Raw genomic sequence first — 12281 nt, 5'->3', positions numbered from 1 at the left:
AGGGGGACCATCCGCTGTCCACGGGCGTTCTGTGGGACTTCCGGGTCCTTTGGGCACCGCGGGGGTGGAATGTTTCCTCAAGAAGGATGGGGAAATGATGATTTAATAGTGGTATGCTCTCTGAAATAGTGGTGCGCTCTCTGAACTCTCCCGTGCCAACACTGCGGCGCTCTCTCTCTCACCAATGCCCGCACTCAGAGTGGCACGCCCTCACCACTGCCCCTCGCACATTTCAATGCTTCCTCCAAACTCTCCGTCCCACAGAAATGTGTTCCTTCTTTATAAGATTCACAGAGTTGAACAGCACAGAAATAAGCTCTTCGCCAATCTCCATGGTATTCGAAACTGCATGCGTTTGTCCAATATCTTTCTAAACATTTCTCATCTACATAACTATCCAAATCTTTAATATCTTGTAAATGCACCGCCTTCACAGCATTAATTTTGAGTTCGTTCCATGCACCACCAACCTTTGTGTGAAACCTCCGGTCCCCTGTAAATCATTTCTTTCTCAACTTAATCTTGTGCCCTCTCGTTTTAATCTTTCCTTTGCTGGCGGAGAGACTCTTGACCCGAAACATCACCCATTCCTTCTCTCCTGAGATGCTGCCTGACCCGCTGAGTTACTCTAGCATTTTGTGAAATAAATACCTTCGATTTGTACCAGCATCTGCAGTTATTTCCTTACAACCACTTTATTTACACTTCCCGTAATTTTATAAACCTCTGTAAGGTCATCCCTCAGTCTCCTTCGATCCCACGAATATTTGGCCCAGCCTATCCAGCCTCATTCTTGTACCTCTTGTCCACCAGTGCAAGTATCATGCATGTCAAAGCTTTCTGCGCCCCTTTTGGTTTAAGCACATCATTCCTGAAGTAGATTGATCAGAAGTGCACAGAACACTTCGCCTGCCATCTAAACAACGTTTTGTAAAACCGCAAGATGACATCCCAGTCCTGTACTCAATGCCTTGACCAATGCAGGCAAGCATGGCATAGGCCTTCTTCACTAATCCATTTACCCGTGTCACCACCTTCCAGGCATATGTACACGGAAGGAAGCAGAGGGTCATGGTGGAAGGTTGCTTCTCGAACCGGAGGCCTGTGACTAGTTGTGTGCCTCAGGGTTCGGTGTTAGGCCCATTGCTGTTTGTCATCTATATCAATGATTTGGGTGAGAACGCACGTGGGGATGCTTATCAAGTTTGAAGATGACACGAAAGTGGGTGGTCTTGCAGATAGTGAAGATGGTTGTCAAAATTTCAGGTGGATTTTGATCACTTGTGTAATTAGGCTGCGGAATGGCTGATGGAATTTAATACAGACAAAACGTGAGGTGTTGTCTTTTGGGAAGACTAATATGGGCATCACCTACATAATGGATGGTAATGCTCTTGTGAGTTTTGTAGCGCTGAGGGATCTAAGAGTGCCGGTATACAGTTCGTTGAAAGTGGTACCTCGGTAGATTGGGTGGTCAAAATGTTTTTGGCATATTGGCCTTTATCAGTCAGAGTATTGAGTAAAGAGTTGGAAGGTCGTGTTGCAGTTGTATAAGACGGTGGTGAGGCCATGTTCAGAATATTGTGTTCAGTTCGGGGCACCATGTTGTCGGAAAGATGTTGTCAAGCTCGAATTGGAACAGAGAAGATTTACAAGGATGTTGCCAGAACACAAGGGTTTGAGCTTCAGGGAGAGGTTGAATAGGATGGGACTTTATTCCTGTGAGCGCAGGAAGATGAGGGGTTCAGGTAGATGCACAGAGTCTCTTGCGCAGAGTAGGGGAATCAAGAAACCAGGTAATAGGTTTAAGGCGATGGGGAAACATTCAATCTGAAACTATGGAGTACCTTTTACACATAGAATGTGGAGAGTGTATGGGATGAGCTGCTGGAGAAGGTATTTGGAACAGGTGGTATGGCATTGTTTAAGAAGCTTTTAAGAATCTATCTTGCATCTACATCGTCATATTAAACAAAAATCCCTCGGACCTTGTTATTCACAGTGCATGCCCTGGCCCAGTTTAACTTCTCAAAATGCATCACTTCACACGTGTCCCAGTTAAATTGCAATAGCAAACCCTTGCTCCCTTTCTCATAGGATCTGCATCCTTTTGAAACCTTAGCTAATCATCTTGACTTTACACTGAAGCAAACCTTCTGGTGCTATCTGCAAAACTATTAATAATGTCATCTATATTCTTTTTCAAATCATTCACATACATGTCATCATTGAAGAAATCAACACGTATTCCTGTGACAAATCGTTGGTTATAAGTCTCCAAAATTAAAAGGCAACCCTCCACTACCACCTTCTGCCTCCTCCCAACCAGCCAGTTTTTTATTCATATTGTCATTTCACGTTAGATCCTATGCGATCTAAATTTCTGGACGCGAATGCCACGCGGGAACTTGGCCGCTGTAGGGCGGCACAGTGGCGCAGCGGGGAGAGCTACCGCCTGGTGGCGCCACCGACTCAGCTTCGATTCAGACCTCGAGTATTGTCTGAGAGTTTGTACTCTCTTCCTGTGACCGCGCCGGTCTCCTCCGGGGTCTCCGGTTTCCATCAGGGGTCGGATTCCCCCTTCCACTTCCCAAACACTGGTGGTTTTGTAGGTTGTTTGTCCTCTGCAAGTTGCCGGTTGTGTAGCGAGTGGATGCAACAGCGGCATGGACCGCACTACTGTGACCGGCTGGTATGGACTTTGTGGGCCGGAGGGCCTGTTACCATGGTGCACCTCTCAACTAAACTAAGCTAGCCTCTCAACCCAACGCGATGATATGTAGTCTACCACCCTGCCTTCGTCAGACCGCGTAAACCCCCAATAGCCTCGCCCAGTTTGGCGCTGGTGTGTGTGTGCGTGTGTGTGTGTGTGTGTGTGTGTGTGTTTACGCGTGTATATATTTATGTGTGTAAGTGCAGGTGTGTGTGTGTGTGTGCGCCTGCGTGTGCGCGTGTGTGTGCCGTGTGTGCTGGTGGGGGTGGGTGCTTGTCCAGAGCGGGTTTCAGACGGAGCATGGAGATATTGAATGTTGTCACTGTTTTGTTAATGCTTATATAAAACCTAAATCAAAAACTCCTCGTTGTGGTGGAACAATATCGCGATCGTCAAATCAAACTGTCCAGCGCTAAGCGAAGGAGACACAGCTATAATGCCCTGCATAATGTTTGGGACATAGACCCATCATTTATATATATTTGCCACTGTACTCCGCAAGGTGAGATTTGGAATAGAAAAAAAATAACATGTCGTTAAAGTGCACATTGTCAGATTTTGATACAAGCTATTTTTATATATTTTGGTTTCACCATGCAGAAATTTCATCAGTATTTATACATAGTCCCCCATTTCAGGGCACCATAATGTCTGGGACACACGGCTTCACAGGCGTTTGTATTTGCTCAGGTGTTTTTAATTGCCTCCTTAATGCAGGTATAAGATACTTTCATCACCTAGTCTTTCCTCCAGTCTTTCCATCAACTTTGGAAACCTTTCTTGCTATTTATCAACATGAGGACCAAAGTTATGCCAATGAAAGTCAAAGAAGCCATTACGAGACTGAGAAACAAGAATAAAACTGTTGGACATCAGCCAAACCTTAGGCTTATGAAAAACAACTGTTTGGAACATCATTCAGAAGAAAGAGAGCACTGGTGAGCTTACTAATCGCAAAGGGACTGGCAGGCCAAGGAAGATCTCCACAGCTGATGACAGAAGAATTTTATCTACAATAAAGAATAAAACCAAAACACCTGTCTGACACATCAGAAAAACTCTTCAGGTGTGGATTTGTAAATGACCACTGTCCCCAGAAGTTTTCATGAACAGAAATACAGAGGCGACACTACATGATGCAAAGCACTGGTTAGCCACAAAAATAGGATGGCCAGGTTACAGTTTGCCAAGAAGTACTTAGAAGAGCAAACACAGTTCTGGAAAAAAAGGTATTGTGGACAATTGAGCCGAAGATTAACATATCAGAGTGATGACAAGAGCAAAGTATGGAGGAGAGAAGGAACTGCCCAAGATCCAAAGCATACCACCTCTTCTGTAAGAAATGATGGTGAGGGTTTTATGCCCTGGGCACGTATGGCTGCTGAATGTACTGGCTCACCTATCTTCATTGATGATACAACTGCTGATGGTAGTAGCATAATGAATCCTGAAGTGTATAGACACACCCTATCTGCTCAAGTTCAAACAAATGCCACAAAACTCATTGGCCGGCGGTTCATTCTACAGCAAGACAATGATCCCAAATATACTGCTAAAGCACTAAAGGAGTTTTTCAAAGCTGCAAATGGTCAATTCTTGAGTGGCCAAGTCAATCACCTGATTTGAACCCAATTGAGCATGCCTTTTATATGCTGAAGAGAAAACTGAAGGGGACTAACCACAGACAAAGCATAAGCTAAAGATGACTGCAATACACGCTTGACAGAGCATTATCAAAGACACGCAGCAACTGGTGATGTCCATGAATCCAGACTTCAAGCAGTCATTGGATGCACAGGATATGCAACAAAATACTAAACATAATAATAATAATAATAATAATAATACATTTTATTTATATAGCGCTTTTCATATACTCAAAGACGCTTTACAGAGATTTTGAGAACATAGGGAAATTAATAAATAGATAAATAAGTAAATAAATAAATAAACAGAGAAAGGAGACAGTAGGTGAGGTGACCTTCAGTGGTTGAAGGCAGTGCTGAACAGGTGAGACTTCAGCGATGTTTTGAATGTGGTGAGTGTGGGGGAGTCTCTAACGGTTTGGGGTAGTGAGTTCCATAGGGTGGGAGCAGCGATGGAGAAAGCCCTGTCCCCCCAGGATCTGAGTTTAGTCCGGATGTGGGGGGATAGGAGATTGGCAGCGGCAGAGCGGAGGGTGCAGGTGGGAGTGTGCCTGTGGAGGAGGTCGGTCAGGTAGGATGGGGCCAGGTTATGGAGGGCTTTGTAGGTTATGAGGAGGATTTTGTACTGGATTCTCTGGGGGATGGGGAGCCAGTGGAGTTTATAAAGGACGGGGGTGATATGGTCACGGATCGAGGTGTGTGTAAGTAGACGGGCAGCGGAGTTTTGAATGTATTGAAGTTTATTGATGATTTTTGAGGGTGCGCCATAGAGGAGGCTGTTGCAGTAGTCCAGACGGGAGGTGATGAAGGCGTGGATGAGGGTTTCTGCAGCTGTTGAGGAGAGGGTTGGACGGAGACGGGCAATGTTTTTGAGGTGGAAGAAGGCTGTCTTTGTGATGTGTTTGATGTGTTTGTCGAAGGAGAGGGTTTGATCAAGGATGATTCCAAGATTCCGGATGTGAGGTGAGGTGGATACTGGGAGACCATCAATGTTGAGGATGAAGTTTTGGGTGGATTTGGTGAGCATTTTTGGACCAATGATGATGATTTCAGATTTGTTGCAATTGAGTTTGAGGAAGTTTGATTGAAGCCAAGATTTATTTCAGTAATGCAGTTTGTCAGTGTAGCGTGTGTGGTGGAGGAGATTGACTTGGTGGAGATGAGGAGCTGGATATCATCGGCGAAGCAGTGGAAGTTGAGACCATGACGGCGGATTAATTGACCAAGGGGGAACAGGTAGAGGATGAAGAGGAGGGGGCCAAGGACTGAGCCTTGGGGGACACCTTGGGGGAGGGGAGCGGTGGGGGATTTACAGTTGTTAATGGAGATGAACTGGTGTCTGTCAGAGAGGTAAGATTTAAACCAGGATAGGGCTGTGCCGGTGATGTTAAGGGAGGTTTCAAGTCGGGTGAGGAGAATGGAGTGATTTATGGTGTCAAAGGCGGCGCTGAGGTCAAGTAGGATGAGGATGTTGAGGTTGCCAGCGTCGGAGGAGAGGAGAATGTCGTTTGTGATTTTGAGGAGCGCAGTTTCAGTACAGTGGTTTGAGCGGAATCCAGATTGGAAAGTTTCATACAGGTTATTGGTAGAGAGGTGGTATTTTAGTTGGGAAGCTACAGCACGTTCCAAAACTTTGGACAGAAAGGGTAGGTTGGAGATTGGTCTGAAGTTGTTTGGGGTGTCAGGGTTTAGACCAGGTTTTTTCAGAATGGGGGTGACAGCAGCGATTTTGAGGGATGGCGGGACGATGCCAGTGGACAGGGAGGAGTTTATTGTTGCAGTGATAAGTGGAGAGAGAGCAGGAAGGCAGGCCTTGACAAAGCTGGAGGGGATGGGGTCCAGAGAGCAGGTGGCAGTTTTTATTCATGTGAAGAGGTCAGAGAGGTCGGTGGTAGAGATTGGGGAGAACTGAGGCAGGGGCTGACAGGATAAGGGGGGGCAGGTGGTTTGAGGGGGAGCAGGTGCGTTGGTGGTTAAGGTGCTGTAGATGTTGTCTATTTTGCTTTGGAAGAATGAAAGGAAAGTGGTGCATTTGTCAACTGTGAATGATTGGGAGATGGTGTCCAGGGGGCTGAGGAGTTTGTTTATTGTAGAGAAGAATTTGTAGAATTTGTTTATTGTTTATTGTAAACATGACTACTTTCATATAAATGACATTGCTGTGTCCCAAACATTATGGTGCCCTGAAGTGGGGGGACTTTGTATAAACACTGCTGTAATTTCTACATCGTGAAACGATGTGAAAATGTATAAAAATGGCCTTTATTAAAATCTGACAATGTCCACTTTAACCACATGTGATTTGTTTCTCTTATAAATCTCAAATTGTGGAGTGCAGAGGCAAATAAATAAATGAGGTGGCTTTGTCCCAAACATTATGGAGGGCACTGTAACTTAATAAAACGAAGCAATGACTTTGCGGGATATTTCACCGCGCGTTTTATCTGCTCTCTGAACTTGGACTGGGTCGCCCCGTAGATAAATGTATTGGTGCAGCAGCTGACGTTACTCAACAATCGTCCGACTTGTGCAAAGGTGTATTCATCCTCACTCGGCTCATATATTGTTCCAACGATCTGATAATAAACAAAATTCAAAACATACGTCAGCCACAGGAAGATGAAGCTGCCGGAGAGAGTCAGTAGTAAAACCACAGACCTCCTCCTGTTCTCCATCTCAGGGTCACTGCCGCTCTCCCCCTTGCTCTGACCCCTCAGCCCCCTGCGGACCCGAGCGGCCACTAAAATATGCCGGACTGTCAGAGCGTTGAGCAGCAGGATTACAGAGAAGGGGAGGAATGGAGTTAAAATCGTATCGATCCAATCATATACAACCCAACCGGTTTCACTGAAATAACTTGGTTTTGGATTACAGAACCAAGGTATGTTGTCGACAATCTTCTTCGGGCCGTAGGTAAAGTAGATGGGGATGTTTTTCAGGCAGAGCAGAATGCCGGTTGTTGCGAGAACCGTAGCCGCAGTTTTCCCGGTGCAATATTTTGTTTTCAGCTTCTGGCAACAAATGGCGACAAAGCGATCAAAGGTGAAAGTGACGGTGAACCAGACAGAGAGGTCTATAGCTACATATGTGAGCATACGGTTAATACTGCATATCGGTGTCGTGTGCAGGTATCCCATGGGGAAATAATGATATTTAATCTGATAGAAAATAACTTCAAAAATAATAACCAGTAGATCCGACGCAGCCATGGCCACCAGGTAGCGAGTGGTGCAGGTGGAGAGGCCACATTTGCCCAGGGATAGGATCACAATCGCCACTAAGTTCACTGGAGAAAGAGAAGAGAACAGAGAATACAATTACTGAATGCATTTTTTTGCAGGCGAGCAGTATAATCAAACGCGAGTCACACCCTGGCCACTTCCCCATCTGGCAAAATGTTACAGAAGTGTGAAAACATGCATCTCCAGAATCAGGGACAGTTTTTTTTTGCCAGCTGTTATCGGACAACTGAATCATCCTACCATAACCAGAGAGCAGTGCTGAACTACTATCTCTGGTGACTCTCTGACTACCATTGATCGGACTTTGCTGGCTTTACCTTGCACTAAACGTTATTCCCTTATCATGTACCTATACACTGTAAATGGCTCGCATTGTCATCATGTACAAATGTAATCATGCATTGTCTTTCTGCCGACTGGATAGCGCGCAACAAAAGATTTTCACTGCACCTGCGCCAATAATATAAAGGAGGATAGCAAAAGTTTTTTTAGGTACGTGAAGAGGAAAAAAATAGTCAAGGCAAATGTGGGTCCCTTGAAGACAGAAGCAGGGGAATTTATTATGGGGAACAAAGAAATGGCAGACGAGTTAAACCGTTACTTTGGATCTGTCTTCACTGAGGAAGATACACACAATCTCCCAAATGTTCTAGGGGCTGGAGAACCTAGGGTGATGGAGGAACTGAAGGAAATCCACATTAGGCAGGAAATGGTTTTGGGTAGACTGATGGGACTGAAGGCTGATAAATCCCCAGGGCCTGATGGTCTGCATCCCAGAGTACTTAAGGAGGTGGCTCTAGAAATAGTGGAAGCATTGGAGATCATTTTTCAATGTTCTATAGATTCAGGATCAGTTCCTGTGGATTGGAGAATAGCAAATGTTATCCCACTTTTTAAGAAAGGAGGGAGAGAGAAAACGGGTAATTATAGACCAGTTAGTCTGACATCAGTGGTGGGGAAAATGCTGGAGTCAATTATAAAAGACGAAATTGCTGAGCATTTGGATAGCAGTAACGGGATCGTTCCGAGTCAGCATGGATTTACGAAGGGGAAATCATGCTTGACAAATCTACTGGAATTTTTTGAGGATGTAACTAGGAAAATTGACAAGGGAGAGTCAGTGGATGTGGTGTACCTCGACTTTCAGAAAGCCTTCGACAAGGTCCCACATAGGAGATTAGTGGGCAAAATTAGGGCACATGGTATTGGGGGTAGGGTACTGACATGGATAGAAAATTGGTTAACAGACAGAAAGCAAAGAGTGGGGATAAATGGGTCCCTTTCGGAATGGCAGGCAGTGACCAGTGGGGTACCGCAAGGTTCGGTGCTGGGACCCCAGCTATTTACGATATACATTAATGACTTAGACGAAGGGATTAAAAGTACCATTAGCAAATTTGCAGATGATACTAAGTTGGGGGGTAGTGTGAATTGTGAGGAAGATGCAATAAGGCTGCAGGGTGACCTGGACAGGTTGTGTGAGTGGGCGGATACATGGCAGATGCAGTTTAATGTAGATAAGTGTGAGGTTATTCACTTTGGAAGTAAGAATAGAAAGGCAGATTATTATCTGAATGGTGTCAAGTTAGGAGGAGGGGGAGTTCAACGAGATCTGGGTGTCCTAGTGCATCAGTCAATGAAAGGAAGCATGCAGGTTCAGCAGGCAGTGAAGAAAGCCAATGGAATGTTGGCCTTCGTAACAAGAGGAGTTGAGTATAGGAGCAAAGAGGTCCTTCTACAGTTGTACCGGGCCCTGGTGAGACCGCACCTGGAGTACTGTGTGCAGTTTTGGTCTCCAAATTTGAGGAAGGATATTCTTGCTATGGAGGGCGTGCAGCGTAGGTTCACTAGATTAATTCCCGGAATGGCGGGACTGTCGTATGTTGAAAGGCTGGAGCGATTGGGCTTGTATACACTGGAATTTAGAAGGATGAGGGGGGATCTTATTGAAACATATAAGATAATTAGGGGATTGGACACATTAGAGGCAGATAACATGTTCCCAATGTTGGGGGAGTCCAGAACAAGGGGCCACAGTTTGAGAATAAGGGGTAGGCCATTTAGAACGGAGATGAGGAAGAACTTTTTCAGTCAGAGGGTGGTGAAGGTGTGGAATTCTCTGCCTCAGAAGGCAGTGGAGGCCAGTTCGTTGGATGCTTTCAAGAGAGAGCTGGATAGAGCTCTTAAGGATAGCGGAGTGAGGGGGTATGGGGAGAAGGCAGGAACGGGGTACTGATTGATAGTGATCAGCCATGATCGCATTGAATGGCGGTGCTGGCTCGAAGGGCTGAATGGCCTACTCCTGCACCTATTGTCTATTGTCTATTGTCTATTGTCACCTCGGTGTGTGTGACAATAAACTAAACTGACCTGAGGTCTGAGCATAGTGGAGGTTTTATACACCAGTACTCAGTGGGATAATAGTCAGGTCAGTGTTTGCGCATTGATAGGAACTTGATTTATCATCGAGCCGCCTCTTTTTGAGAGTGAAACGTGGAGTGCAATAGGGAGTTCGGCTTTTCTTGCTAAACAAACGTGAATAACGAGCTCCAGAAGATTGCAAGGATGTCGCAACGAAACTTAAAAAGATCTTAAAGATTGGTCATGGCAGTCACACAGAGAGTGGTGAGTCTGTGGAATTCTCTGTCACAGAAGGTAGTTGAGGCCAGTTAATTGGCTATATTTAAGAGGGAGTTAGATGTAGCCCTTGTGGCTAAAGGGATCAGGGGGTATGGAGAGAAGGCATGTACAGGTTACTGAGCTGGGTGATCAGCCATGATCATATTAAATGGCGGTGCAGGCTCGAAGGGCAGAATGGCCTACTCCTGCACCTATTTTCTATGTTTCTATGTTTCTATGTTACTTCACCGACCCAGAATTCTCGGATCTATTTAAGTCGACGTGTGCACCATTCTGAACAAACGTGAAGACATTTCTGAGATCAAATGGATTATGTATGTGTAGGAAGGAACTGCAGATAGGCACAAGAGAACTGGAGTAACTCAGCGGGTCAGACGCCATCTCTGGAGAAAGGGAGTGGGTGACGTTTCGGGTCGAGACCCTGCCTCAGACTGAAAGTCAGGGAAGAGGGAAACGGGAAACGTAGAGGGTGATACAGAAGGATACAGAACAGATATGCAAAAAAAGTAACGATGACAAAGGAACCGGGCCATTGTTAGCTGTTTGCAAGGTGAAAACGAGATACAGACAATGGGACTCAACAAGTCGACGTTGAAGCCAGTGCGCGACTTGGGTTAGGGAGCGATGAAGATGGAAGGGATGCAAGGGTTACTTGAAGTTAGGTAAATCCATATTCATACCACTGGGTTGTAAGCTGCCCAAGTGAAATATGGGGTGCTGTTCCTCCAATTTGCGTTTGGCCTCACAACTGAGTACAGTTGTGCTCAGCGCTGCGATCCGAAAAATATTCCGAAATGTAGTGATTTAGTGAAATGTAGTGGTGGGAATTGGAGCCGAGGTCGTAGATGAGCCATGATCTCCATTGACTTCAATGGAGTTGGTTACCGCTCCTTATTGTTTACAAACAGAGGAGAAGGGGGGGGGGGGGGGTGGGCGAGGAAGGAGCGAGGAGCCTGTCCACTTCTCTACACGCATCTTGACATTGCAATGGCGCCAACTCCTCTGGTGAAACTATCTCAGACACGGTGTGATCCCAGAGTTCTATGAACACAGCATTGGAAGAGAGATAAAGGGAGCTACAGAACGACGACGAGTGCCGGGTTGATTTCGCCAGAAGAAGAATGCGTTTGTTACTGGCCTGGTAGGAAGGAACTGAAGATACTGGTAGACACGGAACAAAGACAAAAAATGCTGGAGCAACTCAGCGAGACTGGCATCATCTCTGGATAGAAGGCATGGGTGATCTTTCGGGTCGAGACCCTTCTTCGGAGTCTGAGAGTTCACCCATCCCTTCTATCCAGAGATGCTGCCTGTCTATCTTTGGTCAACACCATGAGTTGTCTGCATTAAACGGACCAAGGTCAGGTGATCCTTTTCAGTCACCGGCTCACATTAAGCATGTCATTGGAATGACTGATATTTACAATAATACATGGACACTGTATTGCGTGGACCAGCGCTCATTGCAGTCTCATTCTGCCAGTCTCTCACAGTGATGTATGACTTCAGAGCACTCTCTGTGATCAGGGGACCTCTCCTTTGTAACCCTCCGATAATTGCGCCTGCCAAGGGCAAGGATAAAGCAGGAAGGGAGTTATCGATATTCTCAACACTCTCACGTGTTGTAAACTGAGGTTTGTTTTAGATTGTTTACACGGAGGGAAATGGCAGCCACGACTGAGGATATTTAACTGGACAAATTGTGATAGACACAAAATGCTGGAGTAACTCAGCAGGTCAGGCAGCATCTCGGGAGAGAAGGAATGTGTGACGTTTCGGGTCGAGACCCTTAATGGTGCGGCAGCTAGTACAAAAGGATACTCGTAGTGTCTTAAAACAGTTTAAAATGTAAGGGGAAATGATTCTTGCACTCCCATCCGACATGCTCCATCTTTCAATGCGACCACGGTCCGCACCCTCTCACCAATTCACGTTCACGCTCAGGCAAGAACTACTCCGTCAGTTCTTGCTTTAAAATCACACTGCCTCGTCCTTAAACGTAAACAGCGACCAAGCACCCCCCCCCCCCCCCCGCCGTCT

This window comes from Rhinoraja longicauda, chromosome 7 (assembly GCF_053455715.1).
Source record: "Rhinoraja longicauda isolate Sanriku21f chromosome 7, sRhiLon1.1, whole genome shotgun sequence".
Lineage (NCBI taxonomy): Eukaryota > Metazoa > Chordata > Chondrichthyes > Rajiformes > Arhynchobatidae > Rhinoraja > Rhinoraja longicauda.
Note: the sequence above shows the minus strand (reverse complement) of the source record.